Consider the following 24,442-nt stretch of genomic DNA (forward strand, 5'->3'; position numbering starts at 1 on the left):
CAGATTAGGCAGTCTCCTTGTTTGTTAGACAGTGAACATCCCCAGTGGTCACTCCTTCTGCGAGGCAGCGAAGTGACAGAGCCTTTTGTTTGTTCGCCTGGCAGCGAAGAGACACAGCGGTTTGCTTGTTCGCCAGGCAGCGAAGAGACAAAGCCGTCTGCTTGTTCGCCAGGCAGTGGACAGATTCCGCATTCTCCTTGTTTGTGAGACAGCGAGCATCCACAGTGGTCACTCATTCTGCGAGGCAGCGAACAGATGCAGCGGTTTGCTTGTCCACTAGATGGCGTAGTGGCATCACGGATTGCTTTTTCGCCTGGAAGCGACCCGGTGCAGCACTTTGCCAGCTGGCGAGGCAGCGAACAGACGCAGCAGTCTGCTGCTTTGTGAGACAGCGAACATCCACGGTGGTTAGTTATTCTGCGAGGCAGCGAAGAGACGAAGCGGTCTGCTTGATCGCCAGGCAGCGAAGAGACGAAGCGGTTTGCTTGCTCGCCAGGCAGCGAACAGATAGGGCAGTCTCCTTGTTTGTGAGACGGCGAACATCCGCAGTGGTTCCTCATTCTGCCAGGCAGCCAAGAGAAGAAACGGTTTGCTTTTTCGCCAGGCAGCGAACAGATTAGGCAGTCTCCTTGTTTGTGAGACAGCGAACATCCACAGTGGTCACTCATTCTGCGAGACAGCGAATTGGCATAGCGTTCTGCTTGTTCACTAGGCAGTGGACAGATTAGGCAGTCTCCGTGTTTGTGAGACAGCGAACATCCACGGTGGTCACTCATTCTGCGAGGCAGCCAAGAGACGCAGCGGTCTGCTTGTCCATTAGATGGCGTAGTGGCATCACGGATTGCTTTTTCGCCTGGAAGCGACCCGATGCAGCACTTTGCCAGCTGGCGAGGCAGCGAACAGACGCAGCAGTCTGCTGCTTTGTGAGACAGCGAACATCCACGATGCTTAGGTATTGTGCGAGGCAGCGAAGAGACGCAGCGCTTAGTTAGTTCTCCAGGCCCTGAACACATGCAACGGTTCACTTGTTGGCAACGCAGCGAGGAGAGGCAGCGGTCTGCTTGTTCGTGAGGCAGCGGAGAAATGCAGCGGTTTGCTTGATGGCGAGGCAGAGAAGAGAGAGAGCGGTTCGCTTTTTTGCGAGGCAGCGAAGAGACACGGCAGCCTGCTTGTTCTCCAGGCAGCGAAGAGATTAGGCAGTCTCCTTGTTTGTGAGACAGCGAACATCCACAGTGGTCACTCATTGTGCGAGGCAGTGAAGAGGCACAGCGGTCTGCTTGTTCTCCAGGCAGCGAAGAGATTAGGCAGTCTCCTTGTTGGTGAGACAGCGAACATTCATAGTGTTTCTTCATTCTGCGAGGCAGCCTAGAGACGCAGCGTTTTGCTTTTTCGCCAGGCAGCGAACAGATTAGGCAGTCTCCTTGTTTGTGAGACAGAAAACATCCACGGTGGTCACTCCTTCTGCGAGGCAGTGAAGAGAGAGAGTGGTCTGCTTGTTCGCCAGGCAGCGAAAAGATTAGGCACTCTCCTTGTTTGTGAGAGAGCGAACACGCACAGTGCTTCCTCATTCTGCGATGCAGTGAAGAGACAGAGCGTTTTGCTTGTTCGCCTGGCAGCGAAGAGACACAGCGGTTTGCTTGTTCACCAGGCAGTGAAGAGACGAAGCAGTCTGCTTGTTCTCCAGGCAGCGAACAGATTAGGCAGTCTCCTTGTTTGTGAGACAGTGAACATCCACAGTGGTTCCCCATTCTGCGAGGCAGCGAAGAGACACAGTGGTTTTCTTGTTCGCCTGGGAGCGAAGAGAGGAAGCAGTCTGCTTGTTCGCCAGGCAGCGAAAAGATTAGGCAGTCTCCTTGTTTGTGAGACAGCAAACATCCGCAGTGCTTCCTCATTCTGCGAGGCAGCGAAGAGATGCAGCGCTCAGTTAGTTCGCCAGTCATCGAAGAGACGAAGCGGTCTGCTTGTTCGCCAGGCAGCGAACAGATTAGGCAGTCTCCTTGTTTGTGAGACAGCGAACGTCCACAGTGCTTCCTCATTCTGCGAGACAGCGAAGAGACAAAGCGGTTTGCTTGTTCACCAGACAGCGAAGAGACGAAGCAGTCTGCTTGTTCTCCAGGCAGCGAACAGGTTAGGCAGTCTCCTTGATTGTGAGACAGCGAACATCCACAGTGGTCACTCCTTCTGTGAGGCAGTGAAGAGACAGAGTGGTCTGCTTGTTCGCCAGGCAGCGAACAGATTAGGCAGTCTCCTTGTTTGTGAGACAGAAAACATCCACAGTGGTTCCTCATTCTGCGAGACAGAGAAAAGACAGAGTGTTTTGCTTGTTCGCCTGGCAGCGAAGAGACGAAGCGGTTTGCTTGTTCGCCTGGCAGCGAAGAGACAAAGCCGTCTGCTTGTTCGGCTGGCAGTGCACAGATTCCGCATTCTCCTTGTTTGTGAGACAGCGAACATCCACAGTGGTTCCTCCTTCTGCGAGGTAGCGAAGAAACGCAGCGGTGTGCTTGTTCGCCAGGCAGCGAACAGATTAGGCAGTCTCCTTGTTTGTTAGACAGTGAACATCCCCAGTGGTCACTCCTTCTGCGAGGCAGCGAAGTGACAGAGCCTTTTGTTTGTTCGCCTGGCAGCGAAGAGACACAGCGGTTTGCTTGTTCGCCAGGCAGCGAAGAGACAAAGCCGTCTGCTTGTTCGCCAGGCAGTGGACAGATTCCGCATTCTCCTTGTTTGTGAGACAGCGAGCATCCACAGTGGTCACTCATTCTGCGAGGCAGCGAACAGATGCAGCGGTTTGCTTGTCCACTAGATGGCGTAGTGGCATCACGGATTGCTTTTTCGCCTGGAAGCGACCCGGTGCAGCACTTTGCCAGCTGGCGAGGCAGCGAACAGACGCAGCAGTCTGCTGCTTTGTGAGACAGCGAACATCCACGGTGGTTAGTTATTCTGCGAGGCAGCGAAGAGACGCAGCGCTTAGTTAGTTCTCCAGGCCCTGAACACATGCAACGGTTCACTTGTTGGCAACGCAGCGAGGAGAGGCAGCGGTCTGCTTGTTCGTGAGGCAGCGGAGAAATGCAGCGGTTTGCTTGATGGCGAGGCAGAGAAGAGAGAGAGCGGTTCGCTTTTTTGCGAGGCAGCGAAGAGACACGGCAGCCTGCTTGTTCTCCAGGCAGCGAAGAGATTAGGCAGTCTCCTTGTTTGTGAGACAGCGAACATCCACAGTGGTCACTCATTGTGCGAGGCAGTGAAGAGGCACAGCGGTCTGCTTGTTCTCCAGGCAGCGAAGAGATTAGGCAGTCTCCTTGTTGGTGAGACAGCGAACATTCATAGTGTTTCTTCATTCTGCGAGGCAGCCTAGAGACGCAGCGTTTTGCTTTTTCACCAGGCAGCGAACAGATTAGGCAGTCTCCTTGTTTGTGAGACAGAAAACATCCACGGTGGTCACTCCTTCTGCGAGGCAGTGAAGAGAGAGAGTGGTCTGCTTGTTCGCCAGGCAGCGAAAAGATTAGGCACTCTCCTTGTTTGTGAGAGAGCGAACACGCACAGTGCTTCCTCATTCTGCGATGCAGTGAAGAGACAGAGCGTTTTGCTTGTTCGCCTGGCAGCGAAGAGACACAGCGGTTTGCTTGTTCACCAGGCAGTGAAGAGACGAAGCAGTCTGCTTGTTCTCCAGGCAGCGAACAGATTAGGCAGTCTCCTTGTTTGTGAGACAGTGAACATCCACAGTGGTTCCCCATTCTGCGAGGCAGCGAAGAGACACAGTGGTTTTCTTGTTCGCCTGGGAGCGAAGAGAGGAAGCAGTCTGCTTGTTCGCCAGGCAGCGAACAGATTAGGCAGTCTCCTTGTTTGTGAGACAGCGAACATCCGCAGTGCTTCCTCATTCTGCGAGGCAGCGAAGAGACGCAGCGCTCAGTTAGTTCGCCAGTCATCGAAGAGACGAAGCGGTCTGCTTGTTCGCCAGGCAGCGAACAGATTAGGCAGTCTCCTTGTTTGTGAGACAGCGAACGTCCACAGTGCTTCCTCATTCTGCGAGACAGCGAAGAGACAAAGCGGTTTGCTTGTTCACCAGACAGCGAAGAGACGAAGCAGTCTGCTTGTTCTCCAGGCAGCGAACAGGTTAGGCAGTCTCCTTGATTGTGAGACAGCGAACATCCACAGTGGTCACTCCTTCTGTGAGGCAGTGAAGAGACAGAGTGGTCTGCTTGTTCGCCAGGCAGCGAACAGATTAGGCAGTCTCCTTGTTTGTGAGACAGAAAACATCCACAGTGGTTCCTCATTCTGCGAGACAGAGAAAAGACAGAGTGTTTTGCTTGTTCGCCTGGCAGCGAAGAGACGAAGCGGTTTGCTTGTTCGCCTGGCAGCGAAGAGACAAAGCCGTCTGCTTGTTCGGCTGGCAGTGCACAGATTCCGCATTCTCCTTGTTTGTGAGACAGCGAACATCCACAGTGGTTCCTCCTTCTGCGAGGTAGCGAAGAAACGCAGCGGTGTGCTTGTTGGCCAGGCAGCGAACAGATTAGGCAGTCTCCTTGTTTGTTAGACAGTGAACATCCCCAGTGGTCACTCCTTCTGCGAGGCAGCGAAGTGACAGAGCCTTTTGTTTGTTCGCCTGGCAGCGAAGAGACACAGCGGTTTGCTTGTTCGCCAGGCAGCGAAGAGACAAAGCCGTCTGCTTGTTCGCCAGGCAGTGGACAGATTCCGCATTCTCCTTGTTTGTGAGACAGCGAGCATCCACAGTGGTCACTCATTCTGCGAGGCAGCGAACAGATGCAGCGGTTTGCTTGTCCACTAGATGGCGTAGTGGCATCACGGATTGCTTTTTCGCCTGGAAGCGACCCGATGCAGCACTTTGCCAGCTGGCGAGGCAGCGAACAGACGCAGCAGTCTGCTGCTTTGTGAGACAGCGAACATCCACGGTGGTTAGTTATTCTGCGAGGCAGCGAAGAGACGAAGCGGTCTGCTTGATCGCCCGGCAGCGAAGAGACGAAGCGGTTTGCTTGCTCGCCAGGCAGCGAACAGATAGGGCAGTCTCCTTGTTTGTGAGACGGCGAACATCCACAGTGCTTCCTCATTCTGCCAGGCAGCCAAGAGAAGAAACGGTTTGCTTTTTCGCCAGGCAGCGAACAGATTAGGCAGTCTCCTTGTTTGTGAGACAGCGAACATCCACAGTGGTCACTCATTCTGCGAGACAGCGAATTGGCATAGCGTTCTGCTTGTTCACTAGGCAGTGGACAGATTAGGCAGTCTCCGTGTTTGTGAGACAGCGAACATCCACAGTGGTCACTCATTCTGCGAGGCAGCCAAGAGACGCAGCGGTCTGCTTGTCCATTAGATGGCGTAGTGGCATCACGGATTGCTTTTTCGCCTGGAAGCGACCCGGTGCAGCACTTTGCCAGCTGGCGAGGCAGCGAACAGACGCAGCAGTCTGCTGCTTTGTGAGACAGCGAACATCCACGATGCTTAGGTATTGTGCGAGGCAGCGAAGAGACGCAGCGCTTAGTTAGTTCTCCAGGCCCTGAACACATGCAACGGTTCACTTGTTGGCAACGCAGCGAGGAGAGGCAGCGGTCTGCTTGTTCGTGAGGCAGCGGAGAAATGCAGCGGTTTGCTTGATGGCGAGGCAGAGAAGAGAGAGAGCGGTTCGCTTTTTTGCGAGGCAGCGAAGAGACACGGCAGCCTGCTTGTTCTCCAGGCAGCGAAGAGATTAGGCAGTCTCCTTGTTTGTGAGACAGCGAACATCCACAGTGGTCACTCATTGTGCGAGGCAGTGAAGAGGCACAGCGGTCTGCTTGTTCTCCAGGCAGCGAAGAGATTAGGCAGTCTCCTTGTTGGTGAGACAGCGAACATTCATAGTGTTTCTTCATTCTGCGAGGCAGCCTAGAGACGCAGCGTTTTGCTTTTTCGCCAGGCAGCGAACAGATTAGGCAGTCTCCTTGTTTGTGAGACAGAAAACATCCACGGTGGTCACTCCTTCTGCGAGGCAGTGAAGAGAGAGAGTGGTCTGCTTGTTCGCCAGGCAGCGAAAAGATTAGGCACTCTCCTTGTTTGTGAGAGAGCGAACACGCACAGTGCTTCCTCATTCTGCGATGCAGTGAAGAGACAGAGCGTTTTGCTTGTTCGCCTGGCAGCGAAGAGACACAGCGGTTTGCTTGTTCACCAGGCAGTGAAGAGACGAAGCAGTCTGCTTGTTCTCCAGGCAGCGAACAGATTAGGCAGTCTCCTTGTTTGTGAGACAGTGAACATCCACAGTGGTTCCCCATTCTGCGAGGCAGCGAAGAGACACAGTGGTTTTCTTGTTCGCCTGGGAGCGAAGAGAGGAAGCAGTCTGCTTGTTCGCCAGGCAGCGAACAGATTAGGCAGTCTCCTTGTTTGTGAGACAGCGAACATCCGCAGTGCTTCCTCATTCTGCGAGGCAGCGAAGAGACGCAGCGCTCAGTTAGTTCGCCAGTCATCGAAGAGACGAAGCGGTCTGCTTGTTCGCCAGGCAGCGAACAGATTAGGCAGTCTCCTTGTTTGTGAGACAGCGAACGTCCACAGTGCTTCCTCATTCTGCGAGACAGCGAAGAGACAAAGCGGTTTGCTTGTTCACCAGACAGCGAAGAGACGAAGCAGTCTGCTTGTTCTCCAGGCAGCGAACAGGTTAGGCAGTCTCCTTGATTGTGAGACAGCGAACATCCACAGTGGTCACTCCTTCTGTGAGGCAGTGAAGAGACAGAGTGGTCTGCTTGTTCGCCAGGCAGCGAACAGATTAGGCAGTCTCCTTGTTTGTGAGACAGAAAACATCCACAGTGGTTCCTCATTCTGCGAGACAGAGAAAAGACAGAGTGTTTTGCTTGTTCGCCTGGCAGCGAAGAGACGAAGCGGTTTGCTTGTTCGCCTGGCAGCGAAGAGACAAAGCCGTCTGCTTGTTCGGCTGGCAGTGCACAGATTCCGCATTCTGCTTGTTTGTGAGACAGCGAACATCCACAGTGGTTCCTCCTTCTGCGAGGTAGCGAAGAAACGCAGCGGTGTGCTTGTTCGCCAGGCAGCGAACAGATTAGGCAGTCTCCTTGTTTGTTAGACAGTGAACATCCCCAGTGGTCACTCCTTCTGCGAGGCAGCGAAGTGACAGAGCCTTTTGTTTGTTCGCCTGGCAGCGAAGAGACACAGCGGTTTGCTTGTTCGCCAGGCAGCGAAGAGACAAAGCCGTCTGCTTGTTCGCCAGGCAGTGGACAGATTCCGCATTCTCCTTGTTTGTGAGACAGCGAGCATCCACAGTGGTCACTCATTCTGCGAGGCAGCGAACAGATGCAGCGGTTTGCTTGTCCACTAGATGGCGTAGTGGCATCACGGATTGCTTTTTCGCCTGGAAGCGACCCGGTGCAGCACTTTGCCAGCTGGCGAGGCAGCGAACAGACGCAGCAGTCTGCTGCTTTGTGAGACAGCGAACATCCACGGTGGTTAGTTATTCTGCGAGGCAGCGAAGAGACGAAGCGGTCTGCTTGATCGCCCGGCAGCGAAGAGACGAAGCGGTTTGCTTGCTCGCCAGGCAGCGAACAGATAGGGCAGTCTCCTTGTTTGTGAGACGGCGAACATCCACAGTGCTTCCTCATTCTGCCAGGCAGCCAAGAGAAGAAACGGTTTGCTTTTTCGCCAGGCAGCGAACAGATTAGGCAGTCTCCTTGTTTGTGAGACAGCGAACATCCACAGTGGTCACTCATTCTGCGAGACAGCGAATTGGCATAGCGTTCTGCTTGTTCACTAGGCAGTGGACAGATTAGGCAGTCTCCGTGTTTGTGAGACAGCGAACATCCACAGTGGTCACTCATTCTGCGAGGCAGCCAAGAGACGCAGCGGTCTGCTTGTCCATTAGATGGCGTAGTGGCATCACGGATTGCTTTTTCGCCTGGAAGCGACCCGATGCAGCACTTTGCCAGCTGGCGAGGCAGCGAACAGACGCAGCAGTCTGCTGCTTTGTGAGACAGCGAACATCCACGATGCTTAGGTATTGTGCGAGGCAGCGAAGAGACGCAGCGCTTAGTTAGTTCTCCAGGCCCTGAACACATGCAACGGTTCACTTGTTGGCAACGCAGCGAGGAGAGGCAGCGGTCTGCTTGTTCGTGAGGCAGCGGAGAAATGCAGCGGTTTGCTTGATGGCGAGGCAGAGAAGAGAGAGAGCGGTTCGCTTTTTTGCGAGGCAGCGAAGAGACACGGCAGCCTGCTTGTTCTCCAGGCAGCCAAGAGATTAGGCAGTCTCCTTGTTGGTGAGACAGTGAACATTCATAGTGTTTCTTCATTCTGCGAGGCAGCCTAGAGACGCAGCGTTTTGCTTTTTCGCCAGGCAGCGAACAGATTAGGCAGTCTCCTTGTTTGTGAGACAGAAAACATCCACGGTGGTCACTCCTTCTGCGAGGCAGTGAAGAGAGAGAGTGGTCTGCTTGTTCGCCAGGCAGCGAAAAGATTAGGCACTCTCCTTGTTTGTGAGAGAGCGAACACGCACAGTGCTTCCTCATTCTGCGATGCAGTGAAGAGACAGAGCGTTTTGCTTGTTCGCCTGGCAGCGAAGAGACACAGCGGTTTGCTTGTTCACCAGGCAGTGAAGAGACGAAGCAGTCTGCTTGTTCTCCAGGCAGCGAACAGATTAGGCAGTCTCCTTGTTTGTGAGACAGTGAACATCCACAGTGGTTCCCCATTCTGCGAGGCAGCGAAGAGACACAGTGGTTTTCTTGTTCGCCTGGGAGCGAAGAGAGGAAGCAGTCTGCTTGTTCGCCAGGCAGCGAAAAGATTAGGCAGTCTCCTTGTTTGTGAGACAGCGAACATCCGCAGTGCTTCCTCATTCTGCGAGGCAGCGAAGAGACGCAACGCTCAGTTAGTTCGCCAGTCATCGAAGAGACGAAGCGGTCTGCTTGTTCGCCAGGCAGCGAACAGATTAGGCAGTCTCCTTGTTTGTGAGACAGCGAACGTCCACAGTGCTTCCTCATTCTGCGAGACAGCGAAGAGACAAAGCGGTTTGCTTGTTCACCAGACAGCGAAGAGACGAAGCAGTCTGCTTGTTCTCCAGGCAGCGAACAGGTTAGGCAGTCTCCTTGATTGTGAGACAGCGAACATCCACAGTGGTCACTCCTTCTGTGAGGCAGTGAAGAGACAGAGTGGTCTGCTTGTTCGCCAGGCAGCGAACAGATTAGGCAGTCTCCTTGTTTGTGAGACAGAAAACATCCACAGTGGTTCCTCATTCTGCGAGACAGAGAAAAGACAGAGTGTTTTGCTTGTTCGCCTGGCAGCGAAGAGACGAAGCGGTTTGCTTGTTCGCCTGGCAGCGAAGAGACAAAGCCGTCTGCTTGTTCGGCTGGCAGTGCACAGATTCCGCATTCTGCTTGTTTGTGAGACAGCGAACATCCACAGTGGTTCCTCCTTCTGCGAGGTAGCGAAGAAACGCAGCGGTGTGCTTGTTCGCCAGGCAGCGAACAGATTAGGCAGTCTCCTTGTTTGTTAGACAGTGAACATCCCCAGTGGTCACTCCTTCTGCGAGGCAGCGAAGTGACAGAGCCTTTTGTTTGTTCGCCTGGCAGCGAAGAGACACAGCGGTTTGCTTGTTCGCCAGGCAGCGAAGAGACAAAGCCGTCTGCTTGTTCGCCAGGCAGTGGACAGATTCCGCATTCTCCTTGTTTGTGAGACAGCGAGCATCCACAGTGGTCACTCATTCTGCGAGGCAGCGAACAGATGCAGCGGTTTGCTTGTCCACTAGATGGCGTAGTGGCATCACGGATTGCTTTTTCGCCTGGAAGCGACCCGATGCAGCACTTTGCCAGCTGGCGAGGCAGCGAACAGACGCAGCAGTCTGCTGCTTTGTGAGACAGCGAACATCCACGGTGGTTAGTTATTCTGCGAGGCAGCGAAGAGACGAAGCGGTCTGCTTGATCGCCAGGCAGCGAAGAGAGGAAGCGGTTTGCTTGCTCGCCAGGCAGCGAACAGATAGGGCAGTCTCCTTGTTTGTGAGACGGCGAACATCCACAGTGGTCACTCATTCTGCGAGACAGCGAATTGGCATAGCGTTCTGCTTGTTCACTAGGCAGTGGACAGATTAGGCAGTCTCCGTGTTTGTGAGACAGCGAACATCCACAGTGGTCACTCATTCTGCGAGGCAGCCAAGAGACGCAGCGGTCTGCTTGTCCATTAGATGGCGTAGTGGCATCACGGATTGCTTTTTCGCCTGGAAGCGACCCGATGCAGCACTTTGCCAGCTGGCGAGGCAGCGAACAGACGCAGCAGTCTGCTGCTTTGTGAGACAGCGAACATCCACGATGCTTAGGTATTGTGCGAGGCAGCGAAGAGACGCAGCGCTTAGTTAGTTCTCCAGGCCCTGAACACATGCAACGGTTCACTTGTTGGCAACGCAGCGAGGAGAGGCAGCGGTCTGCTTGTTCGTGAGGCAGCGGAGAAATGCAGCGGTTTGCTTGATGGCGAGGCAGAGAAGAGAGAGAGCAGTTCGCTTTTTTGCGAGGCAGCGAAGAGACACGGCAGCCTGCTTGTTCTCCAGGCAGCGAAGAGATTAGGCAGTCTCCTTGTTTGTGAGACAGCGAACATCCACAGTGGTCACTCATTGTGCGAGGCAGTGAAGAGAGAGAGTGGTCTGCTTGTTCGCCAGGCAGCGAAAAGATTAGGCACTCTCCTTGTTTGTGAGAGAGCGAACACGCACAGTGCTTCCTCATTCTGCGATGCAGTGAAGAGACAGAGCGTTTTGCTTGTTCGCCTGGCAGCGAAGAGACACAGCGGTTTGCTTGTTCACCAGGCAGTGAAGAGACGAAGCAGTCTGCTTGTTCTCCAGGCAGCGAACAGATTAGGCAGTCTCCTTGTTTGTGAGACAGTGAACATCCACAGTGGTTCCCCATTCTGCGAGGCAGCGAAGAGACACAGTGGTTTTCTTGTTCGCCTGGGAGCGAAGAGAGGAAGCAGTCTGCTTGTTCGCCAGGCAGCGAAAAGATTAGGCAGTCTCCTTGTTTGTGAGACAGCGAACATCCGCAGTGCTTCCTCATTCTGCGAGGCAGCGAAGAGACGCAGCGCTCAGTTAGTTCGCCAGTCATCGAAGAGACGAAGCGGTCTGCTTGTTCGCCAGGCAGCGAACAGATTAGGCAGTCTCCTTGTTTGTGAGACAGCGAACGTCCACAGTGCTTCCTCATTCTGCGAGACAGCGAAGAGACAAAGCGGTTTGCTTGTTCACCAGACAGCGAAGAGACGAAGCAGTCTGCTTGTTCTCCAGGCAGCGAACAGGTTAGGCAGTCTCCTTGATTGTGAGACAGCGAACATCCACAGTGGTCACTCCTTCTGTGAGGCAGTGAAGAGACAGAGTGGTCTGCTTGTTCGCCAGGCAGCGAACAGATTAGGCAGTCTCCTTGTTTGTGAGACAGAAAACATCCACAGTGGTTCCTCATTCTGCGAGACAGAGAAAAGACAGAGTGTTTTGCTTGTTCGCCTGGCAGCGAAGAGACGAAGCGGTTTGCTTGTTCGCCTGGCAGCGAAGAGACAAAGCCATCTGCTTGTTCGGCTGGCAGTGCACAGATTCCGCATTCTGCTTGTTTGTGAGACAGCGAACATCCACAGTGGTTCCTCCTTCTGCGAGGTAGCGAAGAAACGCAGCGGTGTGCTTGTTCGCCAGGCAGCGAACAGATTAGGCAGTCTCCTTGTTTGTTAGACAGTGAACATCCCCAGTGGTCACTCCTTCTGCGAGGCAGCGAAGTGACAGAGCCTTTTGTTTGTTCGCCTGGCAGCGAAGAGACACAGCGGTTTGCTTGTTCGCCAGGCAGCGAAGAGACAAAGCCGTCTGCTTGTTCGCCAGGCAGTGGACAGATTCCGCATTCTCCTTGTTTGTGAGACAGCGAGCATCCACAGTGGTCACTCATTCTGCGAGGCAGCGAACAGATGCAGCGGTTTGCTTGTCCACTAGATGGCGTAGTGGCATCACGGATTGCTTTTTCGCCTGGAAGCGACCCGATGCAGCACTTTGCCAGCTGGCGAGGCAGCGAACAGACGCAGCAGTCTGCTGCTTTGTGAGACAGCGAACATCCACGATGCTTAGGTATTGTGCGAGGCAGCGAAGAGACGCAGCGCTTAGTTAGTTCTCCAGGCCCTGAACACATGCAACGGTTCACTTGTTGGCAACGCAGCGAGGAGAGGCAGCGGTCTGCTTGTTCGTGAGGCAGCGGAGAAATGCAGCGGTTTGCTTGATGGCGAGGCAGAGAAGAGAGAGAGCGGTTCGCTTTTTTGCGAGGCAGCGAAGAGACACGGCAGCCTGCTTGTTCTCCAGGCAGCGAAGAGATTAGGCAGTCTCCTTGTTGGTGAGACAGCGAACATCCACAGTGGTCACTCATTGTGCGAGGCAGTGAAGAGGCACAGCGGTCTGCTTGTTCTCCAGGCAGCGAAGAGATTAGGCAGTCTCCTTGTTGGTGAGACAGCGAACATTCATAGTGTTTCTTCATTCTGCGAGGCAGCCTAGAGACGCAGCGTTTTGCTTTTTCGCCAGGCAGCGAACAGATTAGGCAGTCTCCTTGTTTGTGAGACAGAAAACATCCACGGTGGTCACTCCTTCTGCGAGGCAGTGAAGAGAGAGAGTGGTCTGCTTGTTCGCCAGGCAGCGAAAAGATTAGGCACACTCCTTGTTTGTGAGAGAGCGAACACGCACAGTGCTTCCTCATTCTGCGATGCAGTGAAGAGACAGAGCGTTTTGCTTGTTCGCCTGGCAGCGAAGAGACACAGCGGTTTGCTTGTTCACCAGGCAGTGAAGAGACGAAGCAGTCTGCTTGTTCTCCAGGCAGCGAACAGATTAGGCAGTCTCCTTGTTTGTGAGACAGTGAACATCCACAGTGGTTCCCCATTCTGCGAGGCAGCGAAGAGACACAGTGGTTTTCTTGTTCGCCTGGGAGCGAAGAGAGGAAGCAGTCTGCTTGTTCGCCAGGCAGCGAAAAGATTAGGCAGTCTCCTTGTTTGTGAGACAGCGAACATCCGCAGTGCTTCCTCATTCTGCGAGGCAGCGAAGAGACGCAGCGCTCAGTTAGTTCGCCAGTCATCGAAGAGACGAAGCGGTCTGCTTGTTCGCCAGGCAGCGAACAGATTAGGCAGTCTCCTTGTTTGTGAGACAGCGAACGTCCACAGTGCTTCCTCATTCTGCGAGACAGCGAAGAGACAAAGCGGTTTGCTTGTTCACCAGACAGCGAAGAGACGAAGCAGTCTGCTTGTTCTCCAGGCAGCGAACAGGTTAGGCAGTCTCCTTGATTGTGAGACAGCGAACATCCACAGTGGTCACTCCTTCTGTGAGGCAGTGAAGAGACAGAGTGGTCTGCTTGTTCGCCAGGCAGCGAACAGATTAGGCAGTCTCCTTGTTTGTGAGACAGAAAACATCCACAGTGGTTCCTCATTCTGCGAGACAGAGAAAAGACAGAGTGTTTTGCTTGTTCGCCTGGCAGCGAAGAGACGAAGCGGTTTGCTTGTTCGCCTGGCAGCGAAGAGACAAAGCCGTCTGCTTGTTCGGCTGGCAGTGCACAGATTCCGCATTCTCCTTGTTTGTGAGACAGCGAACATCCACAGTGGTTCCTCCTTCTGCGAGGTAGCGAAGAAACGCAGCGGTGTGCTTGTTCGCCAGGCAGCGAACAGATTAGGCAGTCTCCTTGTTTGTTAGACAGTGAACATCCCCAGTGGTCACTCCTTCTGCGAGGCAGCGAAGTGACAGAGCCTTTTGTTTGTTCGCCTGGCAGCGAAGAGACACAGCGGTTTGCTTGTTCGCCAGGCAGCGAAGAGACAAAGCCGTCTGCTTGTTCGCCAGGCAGTGGACAGATTCCGCATTCTCCTTGTTTGTGAGACAGCGAGCATCCACAGTGGTCACTCATTCTGCGAGGCAGCGAACAGATGCAGCGGTTTGCTTGTCCACTAGATGGCGTAGTGGCATCACGGATTGCTTTTTCGCCTGGAAGCGACCCGGTGCAGCACTTTGCCAGCTGGCGAGGCAGCGAACAGACGCAGCAGTCTGCTGCTTTGTGAGACAGCGAACATCCACGGTGGTTAGTTATTCTGCGAGGCAGCGAAGAGACGAAGCGGTCTGCTTGATCGCCAGGCAGCGAAGAGACGAAGCGGTTTGCTTGCTCGCCAGGCAGCGAACAGATAGGGCAGTCTCCTTGTTTGTGAGACGGCGAACATCCACAGTGGTTCCTCATTCTGCCAGGCAGCCAAGAGAAGAAACGGTTTGCTTTTTCGCCAGGCAGCGAACAGATTAGGCAGTCTCCTTGTTTGTGAGACAGCGAACATCCACAGTGGTCACTCATTCTGCGAGACAGCGAATTGGCATAGCGTTCTGCTTGTTCACTAGGCAGTGGACAGATTAGGCAGTCTCCGTGTTTGTGAGACAGCGAACATCCACAGTGGTCACTCATTCTGCGAGGCAGCCAAGAGACGCAGCGGTCTGCTTGTCCATTAGATGGCGTAGTGGCATCACGGATTGCTTTTTCGCCTGGAAGCGACCCGATGCAGCACTTTGCCAGCTGGCGAGGCAGCGAACAGACGCAGCAGTCTGCTGCTTTGTGAGACAGCGAACATCCACGATGCTTAGGTATTGTGCGAGGCAGCGAAGAGACGCAGCGCTTAGTTAGTTCTCCAGGCCCTGAACACATGCAACGGTTCACTTGTTGGCAACGCAGCGAGGAGAGGCAGCGGTCTGCTTGTTCGTGAGGCAGCGGAGAAATGCAGCGGTTTGCTTGATGGCGAGGCAGAGAAGAGAGAGAGCGGTTCGCTTTTTTGCGAGGCAGCGAAGAGACACGGCAGCCTGCTTGTTCTCCAGGCAGCGAAGAGATTAGGCAGTCTCCTTGTTTGTGAGACAGCGAACATCCACAGTGGTCACTCATTGTGCGAGGCAGTGAAGAGGCACAGCGGTCTGCTTGTTCTCCAGGCAGCGAAGAGATTAGGCAGTCTCCTTGTTGGTGAGACAGCGAACATTCATAGTGTTTCTTCATTCTGCGAGGCAGCCTAGAGACGCAGCGTTTTGCTTTTTCGCCAGGCAGCGAACAGATTAGGCAGTCTCCTTGTTTGTGAGACAGAAAACATCCACGGTGGTCACTCCTTCTGCGAGGCAGTGAAGAGAGAGAGTGGTCTGCTTGTTCGCCAGGCAGCGAAAAGATTAGGCACTCTCCTTGTTTGTGAGAGAGCGAACACGCACAGTGCTTCCTCATTCTGCGATGCAGTGAAGAGACAGAGCGTTTTGCTTGTTCGCCTGGCAGCGAAGAGACACAGCGGTTTGCTTGTTCACCAGGCAGTGAAGAGACGAAGCAGTCTGCTTGTTCTCCAGGCAGCGAACAGATTAGGCAGTCTCCTTGTTTGTGAGACAGTGAACATCCACAGTGGTTCCCCATTCTGCGAGGCAGCGAAGAGACACAGTGGTTTTCTTGTTCGCCTGGGAGCGAAGAGAGGAAGCAGTCTGCTTGTTCGCCAGGCAGCGAAAAGATTAGGCAGTCTCCTTGTTTGTGAGACAGCGAACATCCGCAGTGCTTCCTCATTCTGCGAGGCAGCGAAGAGACGCAGCGCTCAGTTAGTTCGCCAGTCATCGAAGAGACGAAGCGGTCTGCTTGTTCGCCAGGCAGCGAACAGATTAGGCAGTCTCCTTGTTTGTGAGACAGCGAACGTCCACAGTGCTTCCTCATTCTGCGAGACAGCGAAGAGACAAAGCGGTTTGCTTGTTCACCAGACAGCGAAGAGACGAAGCAGTCTGCTTGTTCTCCAGGCAGCGAACAGATTAGGCAGTCTCCTTGTTTGTGAGACAGCGAACATCCACAGTGGTTCCCCATTCTGCGAGGCAGCGAAGAGACACAGTGGTTTTCTTGTTCGCCTGGGAGCGAAGAGAGGAAGCAGTCTGCTTGTTCGCCAGGCAGCGAAAAGATTAGGCAGTCTCCTTGTTTGTGAGACAGCGAACATCCGCAGTGCTTCCTCATTCTGCGAGGCAGCGAAGAGACGCAGCGCTCAGTTAGTTCGCCAGTCATCGAAGAGACGAAGCGGTCTGCTTGTTCGCCAGGCAGCGAACAGATTAGGCAGTCTCCTTGTTTGTGAGACAGCGAACGTCCACAGTGCTTCCTCATTCTGCGAGACAGCGAAGAGACAAAGCGGTTTGCTTGTTCACCAGACAGCGAAGAGACGAAGCAGTCTGCTTGTTCTCCAGGCAGCGAACAGGTTAGGCAGTCTCCTTGATTGTGAGACAGCGAACATCCACAGTGGTCACTCCTTCTGTGAGGCAGTGAAGAGACAGAGTGGTCTGCTTGTTCGCCAGGCAGCGAACAGATTAGGCAGTCTCCTTGTTTGTGAGACAGAAAACATCCACAGTGGTTCCTCATTCTGCGAGACAGAGAAAAGACAGAGTGTTTTGCTTGTTCGCCTGGCAGCGAAGAGACGAAGCGGTTTGCTTGTTCGCCTGGCAGCGAAGAGACAAAGCCATCTGCTTGTTCGGCTGGCAGTGCACAGATTCCGCATTCTGCTTGTTTGTGAGACAGCGAACATCCACAGTGGTTCCTCCTTCTGCGAGGTAGCGAAGAAACGCAGCGGTGTGCTTGTTCGCCAGGCAGCGAACAGATTAGGCAGTCTCCTTGTTTGTTAGACAGTGAACATCCCCAGTGGTCACTCCTTCTGCGAGGCAGCGAAGTGACAGAGCCTTTTGTTTGTTCACCTGGCAGCGAAGAGACACAGCGGTTTGCTTGTTCGCCAGGCAGCGAAGAGACAAAGCCGTCTGCTTGTTCGCCAGGCAGTGGACAGATTCCGCATTCTCCTTGTTTGTGAGACAGCGAGCATCCACAGTGGTCACTCATTCTGCGAGGCAGCGAACAGATGCAGCGGTTTGCTTGTCCACTAGATGGCGTAGTGGCATCACGGATTGCTTTTTCGCCTGGAAGCGACCCGATGCAGCACTTTGCCAGCTGGCGAGGCAGCGAACAGACGCAGCAGTCTGCTGCTTTGTGAGACAGCGAACATCCACGATGCTTAGGTATTGTGCGAGGCAGCGAAGAGACGCAGCGCTTAGTTAGTTCTCCAGGCCCTGAACACATGCAACGGTTCACTTGTTGGCAACGCAGCGAGGAGAGGCAGCGGTCTGCTTGTTCGTGAGGCAGCGGAGAAATGCAGCGGTTTGCTTGATGGCGAGGCAGAGAAGAGAGAGAGCGGTTCGCTTTTTTGCGAGGCAGCGAAGAGACACGGCAGCCTGCTTGTTCTCCAGGCAGCGAAGAGATTAGGCAGTCTCCTTGTTGGTGAGACAGCGAACATCCACAGTGGTCACTCATTGTGCGAGGCAGTGAAGAGGCACAGCGGTCTGCTTGTTCTCCAGGCAGCGAAGAGATTAGGCAGTCTCCTTGTTGGTGAGACAGCGAACATTCATAGTGTTTCTTCATTCTGCGAGGCAGCCTAGAGACGCAGCGTTTTGCTTTTTCGCCAGGCAGCGAACAGATTAGGCAGTCTCCTTGTTTGTGAGACAGAAAACATCCACGGTGGTCACTCCTTCTGCGAGGCAGTGAAGAGAGAGAGTGGTCTGCTTGTTCGCCAGGCAGCGAAAAGATTAGGCACTCTCCTTGTTTGTGAGAGAGCGAACACGCACAGTGCTTCCTCATTCTGCGATGCAGTGAAGAGACAGAGCGTTTTGCTTGTTCGCCTGGCAGCGAAGAGACACAGCGGTTTGCTTGTTCACCAGGCAGTGAAGAGACGAAGCAGTCTGCTTGTTCTCCAGGCAGCGAACAGATTAGGCAGTCTCCTTGTTTGTGAGACAGTGAACATCCACAGTGGTTCCCCATTCTGCGAGGCAGCGAAGAGACACAGTGGTTTTCTTGTTCGCCTGGGAGCGAAGAGAGGAAGCAGTCTGCTTGTTCGCCAGGCAGCGAAAAGATTAGGCAGTCTCCTTGTTTGTGAGACAGCGAACATCCGCAGTGCTTCCTCATTCTGCGAGGCAGCGAAGAGACGCAGCGCTCAGTTAGTTCGCCAGTCATCGAAGAGACGAAGCGGTCTGCTTGTTCGCCAGGCAGCGAACAGATTAGGCAGTCTCCTTGTTTGTGAGACAGCGAACGTCCACAGTGCTTCCTCATTCTGCGAGACAGCGAAGAGACAAAGCGGTTTGCTTGTTCACCAGACAGCGAAGAGACGAAGCAGTCTGCTTGTTCTCCAGGCAGCGAACAGGTTAGGCAGTCTCCTTGATTGTGAGACAGCGAACATCCACAGTGGTCACTCCTTCTGTGAGGCAGTGAAGAGACAGAGTGGTCTGCTTGTTCGCCAGGCAGCGAACAGATTAGGCAGTCTCCTTGTTTGTGAGACAGAAAACATCCACAGTGGTTCCTCATTCTGCGAGACAGAGAAAAGACAGAGTGTTTTGCTTGTTCGCCTGGCAGCGAAGAGACGAAGCGGTTTGCTTGTTCGCCTGGCAGCGAAGAGACAAAGCCGTCTGCTTGTTCGGCTGGCAGTGCACAGATTCCGCATTCTCCTTGTTTGTGAGACAGCGAACATCCACAGTGGTTCCTCCTTCTGCGAGGTAGCGAAGAAACGCAGCGGTGTGCTTGTTCGCCAGGCAGCGAACAGATTAGGCAGTCTCCTTGTTTGTTAGACAGTGAACATCCCCAGTGGTCACTCCTTCTGCGAGGCAGCGAAGTGACAGAGCCTTTTGTTTGTTCGCCTGGCAGCGAAGAGACACAGCGGTTTGCTTGTTCGCCAGGCAGCGAAGAGACAAAGCCGTCTGCTTGTTCGCCAGGCAGTGGACAGATTCCGCATTCTCCTTGTTTGTGAGACAGCGAGCATCCACAGTGGTCACTCATTCTGCGAGGCAGCGAACAGATGCAGCGGTTTGCTTGTCCACTAGATGGCGTAGTGGCATCACGGATTGCTTTTTCGCCTGGAAGCGACCCGGTGCAGCACTTTGCCAGCTGGCGAGGCAGCGAACAGACGCAGCAGTCTGCTGCTTTGTGAGACAGCGAACATCCACGGTGGTTAGTTATTCTGCGAGGCAGCGAAGAGACGAAGCGGTCTGCTTGATCGCCAGGCAGCGAAGAGACGAAGCGGTTTGCTTGCTCGCCAGGCAGCGAACAGATAGGGCAGTCTCCTTGTTTGTGAGACGGCGAACATCCACAGTGCTTCCTCATTCTGCCAGGCAGCCAAGAGAAGAAACGGTTTGCTTTTTCGCCAGGCAGCGAACAGATTAGGCAGTCTCCTTGTTTGTGAGACAGCGAACATCCACAGTGGTCACTCATTCTGCGAGACAGCGAATTGGCATAGCGTTCTGCTTGTTCACTAGGCAGTGGACAGATTAGGCAGTCTCCGTGTTTGTGAGACAGCGAACATCCACAGTGGTCACTCATTCTGCGAGGCAGCCAAGAGACGCAGCGGTCTGCTTGTCCATTAGATGGCGTAGTGGCATCACGGATTGCTTTTTCGCCTGGAAGCGACCCGATGCAGCACTTTGCCAGCTGGCGAGGCAGCGAACAGACGCAGCAGTCTGCTGCTTTGTGAGACAGCGAACATCCACGATGCTTAGGTATTGTGCGAGGCAGCGAAGAGACGCAGCGCTTAGTTAGTTCTCCAGGCCCTGAACACATGCAACGGTTCACTTGTTGGCAACGCAGCGAGGAGAGGCAGCGGTCTGCTTGTTCGTGAGGCAGCGGAGAAATGCAGCGGTTTGCTTGATGGCGAGGCAGAGAAGAGAGAGAGCGGTTCGCTTTTTTGCGAGGCAGCGAAGAGACACGGCAGCCTGCTTGTTCTCCAGGCAGCGAAGAGATTAGGCAGTCTCCTTGTTTGTGAGACAGCGAACATCCACAGTGGTCACTCATTGTGCGAGGCAGTGAAGAGGCACAGCGGTCTGCTTGTTCTCCAGGCAGCGAAGAGATTAGGCAGTCTCCTTGTTGGTGAGACAGCGAACATTCATAGTGTTTCTTCATTCTGCGAGGCAGCCTAGAGACGCAGCGTTTTGCTTTTTCGCCAGGCAGCGAACAGATTAGGCAGTCTCCTTGTTTGTGAGACAGAAAACATCCACGGTGGTCACTCCTTCTGCGAGGCAGTGAAGAGAGAGAGTGGTCTGCTTGTTCGCCAGGCAGCGAAAAGATTAGGCACTCTCCTTGTTTGTGAGAGAGCGAACACGCACAGTGCTTCCTCATTCTGCGATGCAGTGAAGAGACAGAGCGTTTTGCTTGTTCGCCTGGCAGCGAAGAGACACAGCGGTTTGCTTGTTCACCAGGCAGTGAAGAGACGAAGCAGTCTGCTTGTTCTCCAGGCAGCGAACAGATTAGGCAGTCTCCTTGTTTGTGAGACAGTGAACATCCACAGTGGTTCCCCATTCTGCGAGGCAGCGAAGAGACACAGTGGTTTTCTTGTTCGCCTGGGAGCGAAGAGAGGAAGCAGTCTGCTTGTTCGCCAGGCAGCGAAAAGATTAGGCAGTCTCCTTGTTTGTGAGACAGCGAACATCCGCAGTGCTTCCTCATTCTGCGAGGCAGCGAAGAGACGCAGCGCTCAGTTAGTTCGCCAGTCATCGAAGAGACGAAGCGGTCTGCTTGTTCGCCAGGCAGCGAACAGATTAGGCAGTCTCCTTGTTTGTGAGACAGCGAACGTCCACAGTGCTTCCTCATTCTGCGAGACAGCGAAGAGACAAAGCGGTTTGCTTGTTCACCAGACAGCGAAGAGACGAAGCAGTCTGCTTGTTCTCCAGGCAGCGAACAGGTTAGGCAGTCTCCTTGATTGTGAGACAGCGAACATCCACAGTGGTCACTCCTTCTGTGAGGCAGTGAAGAGACAGAGTGGTCTGCTTGTTCGCCAGGCAGCGAACAGATTAGGCAGTCTCCTTGTTTGTGAGACAGAAAACATCCACAGTGGTTCCTCATTCTGCGAGACAGAGAAAAGACAGAGTGTTTTGCTTGTTCGCCTGGCAGCGAAGAGACGAAGCGGTTTGCTTGTTCGCCTGGCAGCGAAGAGACAAAGCCGTCTGCTTGTTCGGCTGGCAGTGCACAGATTCCGCATTCTCCTTGTTTGTGAGACAGCGAACATCCACAGTGGTTCCTCCTTCTGCGAGGTAGCGAAGAAACGCAGCGGTGTGCTTGTTCGCCAGGCAGCGAACAGATTAGGCAGTCTCCTTGTTTGTTAGACAGTGAACATCCCCAGTGGTCACTCCTTCTGCGAGGCAGCGAAGTGACAGAGCCTTTTGTTTGTTCGCCTGGCAGCGAAGAGACACAGCGGTTTGCTTGTTCGCCAGGCAGCGAAGAGACAAAGCCGTCTGCTTGTTCGCCAGGCAGTGGACAGATTCCGCATTCTCCTTGTTTGTGAGACAGCGAGCATCCACAGTGGTCACTCATTCTGCGAGGCAGCGAACAGATGCAGCGGTTTGCTTGTCCACTAGATGGCGTAGTGGCATCACGGATTGCTTTTTCGCCTGGAAGCGACCCGGTGCAGCACTTTGCCAGCTGGCGAGGCAGCGAACAGACGCAGCAGTCTGCTGCTTTGTGAGACAGCGAACATCCACGGTGGTTAGTTATTCTGCGAGGCAGCGAAGAGACGAAGCGGTCTGCTTGATCGCCAGGCAGCGAAGAGACGAAGCGGTTTGCTTGCTCGCCAGGCAGCGAACAGATAGGGCAGTCTCCTTGTTTGTGAGACGGCGAACATCCACAGTGCTTCCTCATTCTGCCAGGCAGCCAAGAGAAGAAACGGTTTGCTTTTTCGCCAGGCAGCGAACAGATTAGGCAGTCTCCTTGTTTGTGAGACAGCGAACATCCACAGTGGTCACTCATTCTGCGAGACAGCGAATTGGCATAGCGTTCTGCTTGTTCACTAGGCAGTGGACAGATTAGGCAGTCTCCGTGTTTGTGAGACAGCGAACATCCACAGTGGTCACTCATTCTGCGAGGCAGCCAAGAGACGCAGCGGTCTGCTTGTCCATTAGATGGCGTAGTGGCATCACGGATTGCTTTTTCGCCTGGAAGCGACCCGATGCAGCACTTTGCCAGCTGGCGAGGCAGCGAACAGACGCAGCAGTCTGCTGCTTTGTGAGACAGTGAACATCCACGATGCTTAGGTATTGTGCGAGGCAGCGAAGAGACGCAGCGCTTAGTTAGTTCTCCAGGCCCTGAACACATGCAACGGTTCACTTGTTGGCAACGCAGCGAGGAGAGGCAGCGGTCTGCTTGTTCGTGAGGCAGCGGAGAAATGCAGCGGTTTGCTTGATGGCGAGGCAGAGAAGAGAGAGAGCGGTTCGCTTTTTTGCGAGGCAGCGAAGAGACACGGCAGCCTGCTTGTTCTCCAGGCAGCGAAGAGATTAGGCAGTCTCCTTGTTTGTGAGACAGCGAACATCCACAGTGGTCACTCATTGTGCGAGGCAGTGAAGAGGCACAGCGGTCTGCTTGTTCTCCAGGCAGCGAAGAGATTAGGCAGTCTCCTTGTTGGTGAGACAGCGAACATTCATAGTGTTTCTTCATTCTGCGAGGCAGCCTAGAGACGCAGCGTTTTGCTTTTTCGCCAGGCAGCGAACAGATTAGGCAGTCTCCTTGTTTGTGAGACAGAAAACATCCACGGTGGTCACTCCTTCTGCGAGGCAGTGAAGAGAGAGAGTGGTCTGCTTGTTCGCCAGGCAGCGAAAAGATTAGGCACTCTCCTTGTTTGTGAGAGAGCGAACACGCACAGTGCTTCCTCATTCTGCGATGCAGTGAAGAGACAGAGCGTTTTGCTTGTTCGCCTGGCAGCGAAGAGACACAGCGGTTTGCTTGTTCACCAGGCAGTGAAGAGACGAAGCAGTCTGCTTGTTCTCCAGGCAGCGAACAGATTAGGCAGTCTCCTTGTTTGTGAGACAGTGAACATCCACAGTGGTTCCCCATTCTGCGAGGCAGCGAAGAGACACAGTGGTTTTCTTGTTCGCCTGGGAGCGAAGAGAGGAAGCAGTCTGCTTGTTCGCCAGGCAGCGAAAAGATTAGGCAGTCTCCTTGTTTGTGAGACAGCGAACATCCGCAGTGCTTCCTCATTCTGCGAGGCAGCGAAGAGACGCAGCGCTCAGTTAGTTCGCCAGTCATCGAAGAGACGAAGCGGTCTGCTTGTTCGCCAGGCAGCGAACAGATTAGGCAGTCTCCTTGTTTGTGAGACAGCGAACGTCCACAGTGCTTCCTCATTCTGCGAGACAGCGAAGAGACAAAGCGGTTTGCTTGTTCACCAGACAGCGAAGAGACGAAGCAGTCTGCTTGTTCTCCAGGCAGCGAACAGGTTAGGCAGTCTCCTTGATTGTGAGACAGCGAACATCCACAGTGGTCACTCCTTCTGTGAGGCAGTGAAGAGACAGAGTGGTCTGCTTGTTCGCCAGGCAGCGAACAGATTAGGCAGTCTCCTTGTTTGTGAGACAGAAAACATCCACAGTGGTTCCTCATTCTGCGAGACAGAGAAAAGACAGAGTGTTTTGCTTGTTCGCCTGGCAGCGAAGAGACAAAGCCGTCTGCTTGTTCGGCTGGCAGTGCACAGATTCCGCATTCTCCTTGTTTGTGAGACAGCGAACATCCACAGTGGTTCCTCCTTCTGCGAGGTAGCGAAGAAACGCAGCGGTGTGCTTGTTCGCCAGGCAGCGAACAGATTAGGCAGTCTCCTTGTTTGTTAGACAGTGAACATCCCCAGTGGTCACTCCTTCTGCGAGGCAGCGAAGTGACAGAGCCTTTTGTTTGTTCGCCTGGCAGCGAAGAGACACAGCGGTTTGCTTGTTCGCCAGGCAGTGGACAGATTCCGCATTCTCCTTGTTTGTGAGACAGCGAGCATCCACAGTGGTCACTCATTCTGCGAGGCAGCCAAGAGACGCAGCGGTTTGCTTGTCCACTAGATGGCGTAGTGGCATCACGGATTGCTTTTTCGCCTGGAAGCGACCCGGTGCAGCACTTTGCCAGCTGGCGAGGCAGCGAACAGACGCAGCAGTCTGCTGCTTTGTGAGACAGCGAACATCCACGGTGGTTAGTTATTCTGCGAGGCAGCGAAGAGACGAAGCGGTCTGCTTTATCGCCAGGCAGCGAAGAGACGAAGCGGTTTGCTTGCTCGCCAGGCAGCGAACAGATAGGGCAGTCTCCTTGTTTGTGAGACGGCGAACATCCACAGTGGTTCCTCATTCTGCCAGGCAGCCAAGAGAAGAAACGGTTTGCTTTTTCGCCAGGCAGCGAACAGATTAGGCAGTCTCCTTGTTTGTGAGACAGCGAACATCCACAGTGGTCACTCATTCTGCGAGACAGCGAATTGGCATAGCGTTCTGCTTGTTCACTAGGCAGTGGACAGATTAGGCAGTCTCCGTGTTTGTGAGACAGCGAACATCCACAGTGGTCACTCATTCTGCGAGGCAGCCAAGAGACGCAGCGGTCTGCTTGTCCATTAGATGGCGTAGTGGCATCACGGATTGCTTTTTCGCCTGGAAGCGACCCGATGCAGCACTTTGCCAGCTGGCGAGGCAGCGAACAGACGCAGCAGTCTGCTGCTTTGTGAGACAGCG

This window comes from Apteryx mantelli, chromosome 6, assembly GCF_036417845.1.
Source record: "Apteryx mantelli isolate bAptMan1 chromosome 6, bAptMan1.hap1, whole genome shotgun sequence".
Lineage (NCBI taxonomy): Eukaryota > Metazoa > Chordata > Aves > Apterygiformes > Apterygidae > Apteryx > Apteryx mantelli.